This window comes from Rhinoderma darwinii, chromosome 11 (genome assembly GCF_050947455.1).
Source record: "Rhinoderma darwinii isolate aRhiDar2 chromosome 11, aRhiDar2.hap1, whole genome shotgun sequence".
Lineage (NCBI taxonomy): Eukaryota > Metazoa > Chordata > Amphibia > Anura > Rhinodermatidae > Rhinoderma > Rhinoderma darwinii.
The window spans coordinates 35,246,289-35,259,527 of record NC_134697.1 but is presented as its reverse complement, the minus strand read 5'-3'; the positions used below and the strand labels follow the sequence as shown (position 1 = coordinate 35,259,527).

The 13,239-nt window shown below is 45.0% G+C and overlaps 1 protein-coding gene across 2 annotated transcripts in view; it reads left to right on the top strand.

Moving 5' to 3' along the window:
- The window catches only part of C11H10orf95 (chromosome 11 C10orf95 homolog), a 32,309-nt gene that overhangs the window by 568 nt on the left and 18,502 nt on the right, over positions 1 to 13,239 (top strand). The gene's annotated exons all lie outside the window — the stretch shown is intronic.

Sequence of the window (13,239 nt, the reverse complement as noted above, 5' to 3'; positions counted from 1 at the left end):
CTGCGTTTTTTCCGTCCGGAAAATACGCAGCAGAATACAGTAACAGCAAAGGGGGTGAGATTTAACAAATCTCATCCACACACTACGTAAAAATTCTGAGCCGAAATTTACCTGCGGTGCATATTTTTCAGACCGCAGCATGGCAATTACTGCTGTGGAAAGTGGCCAAAATTGCTGCGTTTTTCAGAGGAGATGTCACCATCCCCAGCATTGTGAAAAACGCAGCCATTTACTCACCATTTTCTGCCGTAAAAAAAACCGCAGGAAATGGTGCATTTTTGCCGCAGCGGAAAGTCTGCAACTTTCAACGGAATTGCTGCAGAAATTTTCTGCAGCTATTCCATTGTGTGTGTACAAGCCTAAAGCTTTACGTGCATTATGGACCGCAAAACGTAACCACATTGCACAATGTTTTTCAGTTAATTTGTTTCAGTATTGTGTACTGTATATCATGCCATGTCCCCCGTCCCCCCCCAGAAGCAATGAAGTGCCATGTGAATATACTGTGATATGCATAGGAATGTGTTATTACCGTATTAGGGATCGGTTCACTTGAAGGGTCTGCATCAAGCAATGTCGCGACCCATAGACTACAATGAGGTGTTCAATGGTGATCAAGTGCAACCCTATACATGACAGTTGTACTCCATAATAATTCATGGAAATCTTCACTTTATTAAAGGGATACGCCATGAATATCTGATTTTTGGGACTTCCATCAATGCCCATTTAAGTGTATGAGACTGAGCTGCTGTACATGGCACAACCTCTTGTGTGGACGATCCGATGAGTCGGTGTAAACAACAAGGGAGAGAACGCCAGGGATTGCACCCTCACTGTCCAGACATCTTTAGGATAGGACATCAATTTTGAAAACCCATTTAAACACTATTATAATTTGTAAGATGCTCCTGTTAACCCCTTTGTGGATGTTCCCACAGGCAGGATATGCTGCAGATTCTCCGCAATGCTAAATCTGCAGCGGAATTTCAAAAGACGCAGGTAAATTAGTCACAGAAATCTGCACCTTTTTTTTTCCGCAACAGTTTCATCTGTGGATCTAGTGTGAAGCATTGATTGCAGCATACTTTATGCGCACCTGCGGATTTCCAGTGGTTTTTACTGCACGTTCGATGCGTAGATGCTGTACAAACTGCAACTAAACTTAACGTGCGTATTTTAGTCTGAATTTATGCTCCCATTCAAGTCTATGGCCCAAACACGCAGCATCTCCGTGCAGAATACGCAGCATAAATTGACATGCTGAGGATTTGAAAGTCGCACCGCAGAACACTTAATGCACAACTTTTCTGTGTTCTTTTTTTCGCAGCGTGTGGCTGATGTGAGCAGAAATCTCACCCACTTTGCTGCTACTGTAAATGCTGCAGAATAATCGCACATAATTAAATTGCAGAAATTATGCTATGTAACCAGTTTGTGCAGGCAAGTTTGAGCCTTAAAGAGGCTCTGTCACCACATTATAAGTGCCCTGTCTCCTACATAAGGAGATCGGCGCTGTAATATAGGTGACAGCAGTGCTTTTTATTTAGAAAAACGATCTATTTTTACCACTTTATTAGCAATTTTAGATTTATGCTAATGAGTTGCTTAATGCCCAAGTGGGCGTGTTTTTACTTTAGACCAAGTGGGCGTTGTACAGAGGAGTTTATGACGCTGACCAATCAGCATCATGCACTCCTCTCCATTCATTTAGACAGCGCATATGGATCCTTTTAGATCGCTATGTGCTGTCTTATACTAACACATTAACGATACTGAAGTGTTTAGACAGTGAATAGACATTCCACGGGATGGCTATTCACAATCTCTGCACTTCATTACTCTGTCTGTGGTAGTTACAGCAGAGGAAGCGTAATCTCGTTGTAACCTGTCATCTACAGCGTAATCTCGCGAGATTACGCTTCCTCTGCTGTAAGTACCACAGACGGAGTAACGAAGTGCAGGGATTGTGAATAGACATCCCGTGGAATGTCTATTCACTGTCTAAACACTTCAGTATCGTTAATGTGTTAGTATAAGACAGCACATAGCGATCTAAAACGATCCCTATGCGCTGCCTAAATGAATGGAGAGGAGTGCATGACGCTGATTGGTCAGCGTCATACACTCCTCTGTACAACGCCCACTTGGTCTAAAGTAAAATCACGCCCACTTGGGCATTAAGCAACTCATTAGCATAAATCTAAAATCGCTAATAAAGTGGTGAAAATAGATAGTTTTTTTTAACTAAAAAGCATTACTGTCATTCACATTATAGCGCCAGTCTCCTTATATAGGAGATAGGCCACTTATAATGTGGTGACAGAGCCTCTTTAAGGGGTTGTGCCAAGGTCGATATTTATCACCTATCACAAGCCCCCATTCATCCTCAATGCAGGTGGTCAAGCATGCGTATTGCTATTCTATTCAAAGTCTATAGGACTGACGTGGATATCCGATAAGGAACAATCCGCTGTGGATTACAGTAAGGGTAAATTCACACGTAGCGTAAATTCTACAGATCTTCAGCAATAGATTTTGTTGCGGAAAATCTGCAGCATAATACAGTAGCAGCAAAGTGGATGAGATATTGACCTACAGTGCGGTTTTTAATATACAGCATGTCAATTGTATTTGCGTAATCGCTGCTTTTTTGTGGCGGGTCTTCCCCATTGAATTCAATGTGTAGGTAAATAGCAGATGTTGCTATTTTTGGGCAGAAAATCTGCGATTCCGCCACAAAAATCGCAATTCAGAAAAAAAGAAGCTTCTACATACCCAGAATTCTGTGCTTCTTGGTCCAGGCCGGCCTCCTGGGATGGCATTACATCCCATGTGACCGCTGCAGTCGATCACAGGATGAAACGTTATCCCAGGATGTCGGCCTGCAGAACGGCAGAGGGACGCCTTTCCATGGTTACGTAGGTATCAAACTTTTTTTTTGTATGTGCAGTTTTCGCATTTTGGTGCAGTTTTTGCACAATTTGGTGCGGTTTTTCGGGCGGAATTCCCTTCAGAGCCCAGGGCGGATACGCAGTGTGCTTTTATGCAGCGCATCCATCTTGTGTGAAAATGGCCTAACAGTTACTTCAGCATACCTAACTTTTCACGTGACTTTCCAGAATATGTCATATGTGAGTACATGAGGAATAACACTATTTCTGGCCATTATATGACTTGTATGTGGCATTATTTAGCAGTTTTCCCCTCTGCAGGCTCTATCTCTAATTCTTAGTTGTCTCTGAGCTAGTGGGCAGAACCTAACTTCTATCATGTCTTCTAAACACAGTACACATAGAAGGAAAGAATCCTATTCTCCTATCTCTATCTATCACAAATATAGAAGCTGCAGCAGCATGGAAGACATTATACAGCAGTAATGAGCAGCATAGCTGAGAATCCAGCACCTGCGTAATATAAAACACCTACCAGGAAGCTACTGCAAATCTGTCTGTGTCTTTCTCACTCTGCTCCTGCTCCCCCTTCCCTCTCCAAAGACTTTTATGTGCAGCTTTTCTGTCTCTCACTTTTCTCCTCCCTCCACCTAGACTTCTATGGACAATGTCTGTGTCTCCTTCTCCCTGCTCTCTCCTCCTGACCCCCCCCCATCTCCATAGACTTCTATAGGCCGGCTGTAAAGAGACACACCTCCACTTCCTGTGGTCTATCTCTTCTGCCCTGTAACCAGGGACAGACTTTACTTGTAATGACCGGGGGGTAGGGAAACGGACAAGTGAGCCCTAATCTACCCGCCACTCTGTCCCTGCCTACTTGCAACGACCCGCCCTAGGCGACGGGGTACAACTGGGCGGCGGTCCCTGCACTCAGTAAGTGCACGACAAACACGAAAAACATACAAGGGAATACAAGCAAGGGAAAGGGGCAGTTGCCCACGGCAACACCGTGAGCAACCAGAGTGGTGAACGAGCCGAGTCAAGCCAGGAGTGTGCGAGGTACCAAACGAAGAGCAGAAGAGTAGTCAGTAAGCCAGGGTCTGTATGGAGCAGGAACAAAATAGAAGGAGCTGTAGCTGGGCCAGGAAACCACACGAAAAAGAATAACAAGCAAGGAGGAACAGGAAATGCAGGTATAAATAGACAGAGGGCGGGAGCTAGCTCCGTCTGGCCAGGCTGCGATAGGCTCTCCCACTCCTAAGCCTGCCAGCCTGAGTGGTGGAAGCTGGAGTCAGTCTCAGGGATGTAGATTCAGGTGCTGACTGATTAATTAAGGGAGTTAACCCCGAAGCTGTGCCTGGCAGATCCTTTACATTACTTGACAACAGGGGGCGGACAGCAGATTACAGAAAGGGAGACCTCTAGTGGCAGTAATTTCACACAGAATTTTCATGGATAAAACAAATACATTTTAACAGTAATATATTGAAAAGTTGAACTATATCAGGTATACTATTAGATTAAAATATGCTGTTTGAAAAGTTTGTGTTCATTTAAGCTGAACTAAAAAGCACAATGAGGCCCCATGCACACGACCGTAAAATATCTCCGGAATTGCGGACCGTAATACGGTCCACAATTACGGACCCGTTCGGTACTTTTGGCCACGGACACCTTTCCGTATCGTTACAGATAGGTGTTCGGGCTGTAGAACCGTGTCCCGGGAATTTGGAGCATGTCCTACTTTTCATATTTTACGGGCCGTGCTCCCATCCTTTGTATGGGAGCACTGCCCGAAAATGCAACTGTTGGAGGCGTTTGTGCCCACAATAGTGGGCAGTTGTTACAGGCATGGCCGTGTGCATGGGGCCTAAGGCAGACGTTTGTTTAGAACTGTTAACACGTGTATCTATTTACAGATCACAAATTCATATCCAAAATCCAAGTCATGGAAACAATGGATGATACGTCACCTTCCCCCGACTACTTTGCTCTGTTACCAGACACAAATAATATCAGACAAATTATCTGGAAAAGCAAAAATTGGCACCAGATTATCAGGTTTCTTTTACGGCGTAAAGATAAAGTTCTGATAGAATTGTGCCTATTAATCTTGCGGAGAACCTTGTTATCGCTGTATGAAGAATCAGCCCCAGGTTCATCTACAGTAATGTATCTATCTCTTTCATTTCCCCTTCTTGTCGATGTGGCTACAGTGACATGTCATAAAGTGGGTGGAGATGGTGTTAAATGCCAAGGTAATAAGTGTATAATTTCTTTTAGATTGCACATCGTGTTGATATTACACCCAACAAGTAAACAGATAGAAAATTCATGGTATCCTGTTTTCTAAAGGATGTTGACTGTAAGTCAATTTATCATTTGTAGGATTCCATGGAGCTAGTGTAAACCAACAGTGACCAATGTATACAGAGATATTAGCCCATTTGTTTGACAGAAAATGCAAAAGTCAAGGAGAACAAAGACGTGGTATGCGCCAACACCCTGGGAATTCATTAACATATTACTAGGGCATGTGTACTGGGAGTAGATGTTACATTCATTTCTATGCACCTTCAGATTTTGCATTATACCGTTTATTTGACATGTATGTGTACTTTATGTTATGCGTTTTTGCTGTGTAAACATTGAGCTGGTCATATGAACCAAAAATTACAGATATTTATTCTAGCGTTGTCCACTGCAAAAATCACACTGGGGCTCCCCTGCTCCGTCCCCTTGCTTGTTTGTCAGCAGATTCAGCTGATTTACCGCTGCCATTTTCATGTGAACCGGTAATACAACGGCCGCAGTTTGCCTCCCAACACCCCAATGCTTCCCAAGAGTCCTGGATGCCAGGCATTGTCAACGTATCTGTCCAGATGAAAATGATCAATCATAAATTACTTCTGCCAGACAGATTTCGCCAGGGATCATGACAGACGCCAGAGATTAGCACAAGTAGATATTTTACTAGCAATAGATATAGATATAGATATATTACTGCACACGGTGCAGATTTGATGCAGATTTTTGCATGCATTTTTTAAGTCAAAACCAGAATCAGATTAAAAAAATTAGAAATTTGAAGACCTTTCTTTATACACTATAGGGGCAAATGTTTTGGGATACCTACACATTACACCTACAGGAGTTTTTATGACATCCCATTCTAAATCCATAGGAACTAATATGCAATTGGTCCCCACATTGCAGATAAAACAGCTTCCACTCTTCTAAGAAGGCTTTCTACAAGATTTTGAAGTGTGTCTGAGGGAATGTTTGCCCATTTATAAAGAAGATCATTTGTGAGGTCAGACACTTAGCCTGGATTCACACGAACATGTTCGGTCCGTAAAGGACAGAACGTATTTCGGCCGCAAGTCCTGGACTGAACACACTGCGGGGAGCCGGGCTCCTAGCATCATAGTTATGTACGACGCTAGGAGTCCCTGCCTCTCCATGGAACTACTGTCCCGTACTAAAAACATGATTACAGTACGGGACAGTTGTCCCGCAGCTAGGCAGGGACTCCTAGCATCGTACATAACTATGATGCTAGGAGCCCGGCTCCCTGCAGTGTGTTCGGTCCGGGACTTGCGGCGGAAATACATTCCATCCTTTACGGACCGAACATGCTCGTGTGAATCCAGCCTTACATTTGACAATAGGGCCTGGATTAGCTATAGCCGTTCTAGTTCATCCCAAAGGTGTTGGATGGGGTTGAGGTCAGGGCTCTGTGCGGGTCCGTCCAGTTCTTCCACACCAAACTCCCCAAACCATGTCTTAATGGACCTTGCTTTATGCAGTGGGGCACAGTCATGCAGGAACAGAAAAGGGCTGAACCTCAAACTGTAACATGTTGGAAGCATAAAATTGTCCAAAATGTCTTGGTATGCTAAAGCATTAAAGGGTAACTAAACGTTTGGCAAACTTCTGACATGTCATAGTGACATGTCAGAAGATTTGATTGGTGGGTGTCCGAGCACTGAGTCCCCTACCAATTGCTAAAACGAAGCGGCAGAAGCGCTTGGGTGAGCTCTCAGCCACTTTGTGTCTGTTTGGCTTTTTCCGGAAATCAATGTATCGTAGTACGGGCTCAATAGGAAGTCTATGAGCCCGTACTCCGATACATCGGCTTTCCGGAAAAAGCCGAACAGACACGAAGTGGCTGAGTTCTTCTGCTGCTTCGTTTTAGGGATTGGTGGGGGTCTCAGCGCTCGGACACCCAACAATCAAAGCTTCTGACATGTCACTTTGACATGTCAAAAGTTTGCCAAACGTTTAGTTACCCTTTAAGATTTCCCTTCACTAAATCTAAGGGGCCTAGGCCAACCCAGGAAAAACATCCCTATAGCATTATCCCTCCTTCTCGAAACTTTATATTGGCACAATGCAGTCGGGCAGGTAACGTTCTCCTGACATTCGCCAAACCCAGACTCGTCCATCAGACTGCCAGATGTAGAAGAGTAATTCGTCACTCCACAGAACACGTTTCCACTGCTCCAGAGTCCAGTGGCGGCGGCTTCACACCCAGTGGCGGATTATCATATGGGCGTTTCGGGCGGCCGCCCGGGGCCCGAGGCTCCCAGGGGGCCCATGGCAGCCCGAAACGCACATCATCTCCTAAATCTATTCAGCGCGCTAGCGCTGCTAACGGCCGAAGATGAGGAGGAGCAGGGAATTGGCCGGGAAATAGGTAGGACACGCCTCCCTGACAAGTGCGGGCCGCCGCCATTGAGTAACAGAACAGCGACGGACGGCTGTTCTGTTACTCCAAAGCAGCAAGAGAAGAGCCGGGCGGGCGGTCACCGGCACTGAGGTCAGTACAGGCTTATCCTCCTGCCCAACTGGTTCCCGACCGCTGGCTGTATTTTTACGGCCAGCGGTCAGGGACGGGTCCTTAAAACCCGAGCCATAGACGTTCTACGGCTCGGGTTTTAACTTGCTGCCCGCGCGATCGGGCAGCTGAATGTCGGGTCTCCGGCTGTCAGTGACTGCCGGGGACCCTGAGGAGAAGATAGGAGCAGCTTTCGCTGCTTCTGTCTTCTCTGATCTCTTTTACACAGCGTTCAATGAACGCTGTGTACAGGAATAGAGACAGCAGCAGCGGCGCTGTCTCTATTCCTCCCGGTGATCATGTGACTGGTCACATGATCGCCGGGTGCCGTTAGTGGCAGACTGCTGCTGGGTCTTACTAGACCCAGCACAGCCCTATTCGTGACAATCGTCACTGTGAGAGGGCTGATTTCCCCTGTAACTGGGGCTGCTGTGCAGCCCCAGTTACAGTGGAAAAACATGCTGTAAAACAAAGAAAAAAATATATAAAGTTCCCCAAAGGTCTTTTTTGACCTTTAAGGGACAGACCATAGTAATAAAAAAATAGTAAAGTGCAAAAAAAAATGAAATAATAAATACACATAAAATACCCACCCCAAAAAAAACGTTCCCCCCGACAATCATTGTTGTAACGCTAGCGCTGACTCAATTAACCTAATATAGACATGTAATATATTAAAGTTTACGGTAGACAATGGCGATCACAAATAAAAGGTCTATTTTAGGGTAAAACTATGTTATTACCAAAAAAAAATAGCTCAAACGTAAAAAAGCTTATTTTTTTACTATTATTTTCAAACTTTATGAATAAAAATTCTAAAATAGCAAAAAAGGTGTGCATAAAAATGATAAAAAACGAAACCTGCATTGTCTACGGAAAAAACGTCGCAAAAATCACGTTGGTTTTATTTTTTTTAAATAAAAATGTGTGTTTGGTGCAACTTTGTAATTACGTTTTATTAAAAAATATTTTCACTTTTTGAGATACAGCTGCTTTGTATCCTGTATCCGTCAGGTCAGCAGGACTGACGGGATCAGTGAAACGGGCCCTGCGCTAAATTATAATCTTAGATGTGATAGATTTGAGGTGGATCCTGCGTGTCACTGATCCTGTCAGTCCTGCTGACCTGACGGATACAGGATACAAAGCAGCCGTATCTCAAAAAGTAAAAATATTTTTTAATAAAATCAATCAATCACACTGATACACACACATACTATATATATATATATATATATATATATATAAAATTATAATATAACGTTTTTAAATGTGTACATAGCATTGTGGCACTATATACAAGGGGGAGCGCTGTGAGGCACTATATACAAGGGGGAGCGCTGTGAGGCACTATATACAAGGGGGAGCGCTGTGAGGCACTATATACAAGGGGGAGCGCTGTGAGGCACTATATACAAGGGGGAGCGCTGTGTGGCACTATATACAAGGGAGCGCTGTGTGGCACAATATACAAGGGGGAGCGCTGTGAGGCACTATATACAAGGGGGAGCGCTGTGAGGCACTATATACAAGGGGGAGCGCTGTGTGGCACAATATACAAGGGGGAGCACTGTGAGGTACTATATACAAGGGGGAGCGCTGTGAGGCACTTTATACAAGGGGGAGCGCTGTGTGGCACTATATACAAGGGGGAGCGCTGTGAGGCACTATATACAAGGGGGAGCGCTGTGTGGCACTATATACAAGGGGGAGCGCTGTGTGGCACTATATACAAGGGGGGGCTGTGTAGTGCTATCGACAGTGGTATGTGTGTGGCGCTCTTTATAGGGGGGGCTTTTTGGTGCTATTTACAAGAGGGGGAGGGCTGTATGGCACTATCTATAGGGGGCTGTGTGTAACGCTCTACGAGGGGGATGTGTGATATATAGAGGGGGCTGTGTATGGCGATATCTATGGGGGTGTGCAATATCTATGGGGGTGTGTAATATCTACAGGGGCTGTGTGTGGCACTATGTACAGGGGGCTGTGTGCAGGTGGTGTTTTACAGTGTGTGGTATTATTATATTCAGGCGCGCAGTGTTTGGTGCTATTATATTTAGGGGCACAGTATGTGGCACCATGATAACTTTATTTTCGTTTATAGGTGTGGAAATGTTGGAAAAGTGAGGAGACGTCTAAGTGGCAAATTCTGCAGAAATGAGTCATGGCCGGGAGAAGTCGTCATGAGCGCTGGACCGGATGGAGAAGAAAAGAGGAAAAAAACTACTAGAATCTGAGACGTCGTCACCTGTGAGTCACTAGATTTATAGAGAATCTGTCACATTTCCTGACATGTTTATTATAGGAAATCCTTGTATTTCACAAAAAGTCTTTCTGCAGTCCAGGACTGATAGACAATTTCCCTTGTCAGGAGGTTGTGTCCCTGCACAGTGTGATCCTGTCAGTATGTAGGGACACCGCGCTGTGACAAGGGGAATCGTAACACTGTTAATGCTTGCCCAAAAAGGTAGTGTTAAAAATAGTTACGGTGAGGAAGGGGGGCCCAAGTTTGGGTAACAGCCCAGGGCCCATGGTCTACTTAATCCGCCACTGTTCACACCACTCGATTCAACGCTTGGCATTGTGCTTGGTGATGTAAGGCTTGCATGCAGCTGCTCGGCCATGGAATCCCATGACATGAAGGTCCGGGCGCACAGTTTTTGTGAAGATCTTAATTCCAGAGGAGGTTTGGAGCTCTGCAGTTATTGAGTCAGCAGAGCGCTGGGGACTTTTATGTACTATGTACCTCAGCACTCTGCGGCCCCGCTCTGTAACTTTACGCGGTCTCCACTTTGTGGCTGAGTTATTGTGGTTCCTAAATACTTTCACTTTACAATTATATCACTCACAGTTGATAGTTGAATATCTAGGAGGGAAGAAATATCACAAACGAACTTGTTGCAACAGTGGTGTCCTATTACAGGATCACGCTGGTATTCAGTGAGCTCTGTAGAATGACCCATTATTTCACAAATGTTTGTAAAGACGACTCCATGGCGAGGTGATGGATTTTATACACCTGTGGCAATGGGACTTGGATAGCACAGGTTGGATTATTACCCGTCTAACCCTTTTTTTCCCCTAAGATACACAGTGCCATAAGCAGCCGCTTATCCTCCTCTCCATGTCCCCATAGCAGTCATATGAACTACGTCTCTGGCACATTTACCCTTAGTTCAATCCCATAGTATTCTATAGATCGATGGTGTATCACACAACAAAAAGCCCAATTTTTATTTTCACTAATAGTGAACAATATTGTCATTCATTGTTGATCGTTTTGAGCACTAAGCTATTATTACAGTGAATGATTTAAAGATAAAGAGGAAGACCGTAAATGGAGTCCAGAAAAGAGGTAAAGATCTGATGACCCTGTCTCCACCGTTCTGCTGATGCAGAGACAAGCCTGAAGAAGAACTGAAAGGGAGGTAGGACTCTTTATTTTTTAGAAAGCCAATAAAATATTTTCTTCTTAAAATAAAGGAAAAAAAAAAAAAATACCAAAAGAGCTTTTTTCCCTAAGTTGTTAAACGATCATTCATCCTTTTATTAGTTATATGTGATTAGCACGGGCGACGAAACAAGACGAGTCAGAACCAAGTAAAAAAAAATAACCTTTTTGCTCAGTCCAGGATGTGATGTCGGGGGCAGGTATAAGTATGCAAGGATTCTCAACCACAGGCTGATTGGCCCATGCTGGCACTTTAAGGCCTGAGGCACACTTCAGTCTTTTTCTTCAGTGTGCTAGCCGTTTTGCTGACGGCTAGCCCCCTGACCCATTCATTTCAATGGGGCCATGCACACTTAAGTTTTTTTGACGGTCCCGCTGCTCCGTTCCGACCAAAGTAGAGCATGTCCTACTTTGGTCCGAGATTCCATGACCGTGAGGCCCATGCAAGTCAATGGGGCCGTCAAAAAAACTGAAGGCACACGGAAGGCATCCGTGTGTGACGGAGCCGTTGCCTAGCAACGGGCGGGCAGAAGTATATTACAGATATATTACACTAATCGGCAGCCACTTCTCTCTATCCATCACTGATAGAGAGAAGAGGCTGCTGATAAAAATAAAATAAAAAGCAGTTCATACGTACCCCGGTCGTTGTCTTGGTGACGAGTCCCTCTTCCTCCAGTCCGGCCTTCCTGTATGACGCGGCAGTCCATGAGGCCGCTGCAGCCTGTGATTGGCTGCAGAGGATGCTGCAGCCTGTGATTGGCTGCAGAGGCGGTCACATGGGATGAAGCGTCATCCCTGGAGGCCGGCCTTCTGACGTCATCCAGACTTGCGTGACCGCCACTACAACCTGTGATTGGCTGCAGCGGTGACATGGGATGAAACGTTATCCCAGGAGGCCGGACAGGAGGAAAATGCAGGGAGTTCTGGGTAAGTATGAACTGATTTTTTATTTTATAAATTGTATTTTGCGAGTGCCGAGCATGGTCATTCTTCAGCGCTAGTCACTGTCCAGGGTGCTGAAAGAGTTACCGCCGATCAGTCCAGCCCATTAACTCTTTCAGCACCCTGTACAGTGACTAGCGCTGAACAACCCTGCTCTTTCAGCACCCTGGACAGTACCATATTCGGCGCTCGGAAACACGGAGTGCACACGGAAATCACACGTCCGCTTAAACAGGTTCACGGACCCGTCAAAAACGGCCGTGAAAACGGTGATGGAAGTGTGCCTAAGAGGCTGCACTGCTAAAGGAACAGGGCAAGGCCGGTGACCAGAGCTGGACATCACCTGCAGCATCCAGGTAAGCAACCAGAGTCCCATTATAATATGTTTATTGGAAGGCTGAATGAAAACCTATATAGACGCAATGACAGCTCCCTAAATGGTTGACACCTGACTTTCCCAGACTCATAAATTGCAAATCCGTTATATTATGCAGTGATGTAGTCCAGCTCCTACAGGGGTTGTCACTCAGCTTCTCTTGGATCAGATATCTTAGAAATGGCTGCATGTTCAACTTACATTTTACTGTGATTTTACATGCAATTTTAGTAACCATCTGAGATTCATTGGGGTAATTTATCAACATTCCTACGCCAGTTTCCTGGCGCAGAAAAGTCACAAAAGAGACCAAAAGTCACAGTTTGTGGTGCAAATTGCAGCTTCTGGCCTTTTTGCTCCAACCTCACAACTTTTGCGGAAATGGGGCATTTCTTTAGGGAAAGGGACGGGGCCACAGCAGCCAACAAATTTATTATAATTTACGCCAGAGAACTGGCGTACATTATATCACTTAGCTAAAATATATTTCACTCTATAGGGTGCAGCAAGGTAGAGGCCGGCACTGGAATAGATGAGACTTACCCCCACTCCGCCAACAGACAGATAAATAAAAATGTATAAAAAAAATTGTCCTCCCCTCACTGCTCCTCTTCTCCCCCGCCGGCTACCTTCATACAAGGGACAGCGGGCCTCAAACAAGCGATGTAGCACTGATGACGTTGAAGTGCTGCATTGCATATAAGGCGCTGATGAAGCTCGACAACAGGACCTT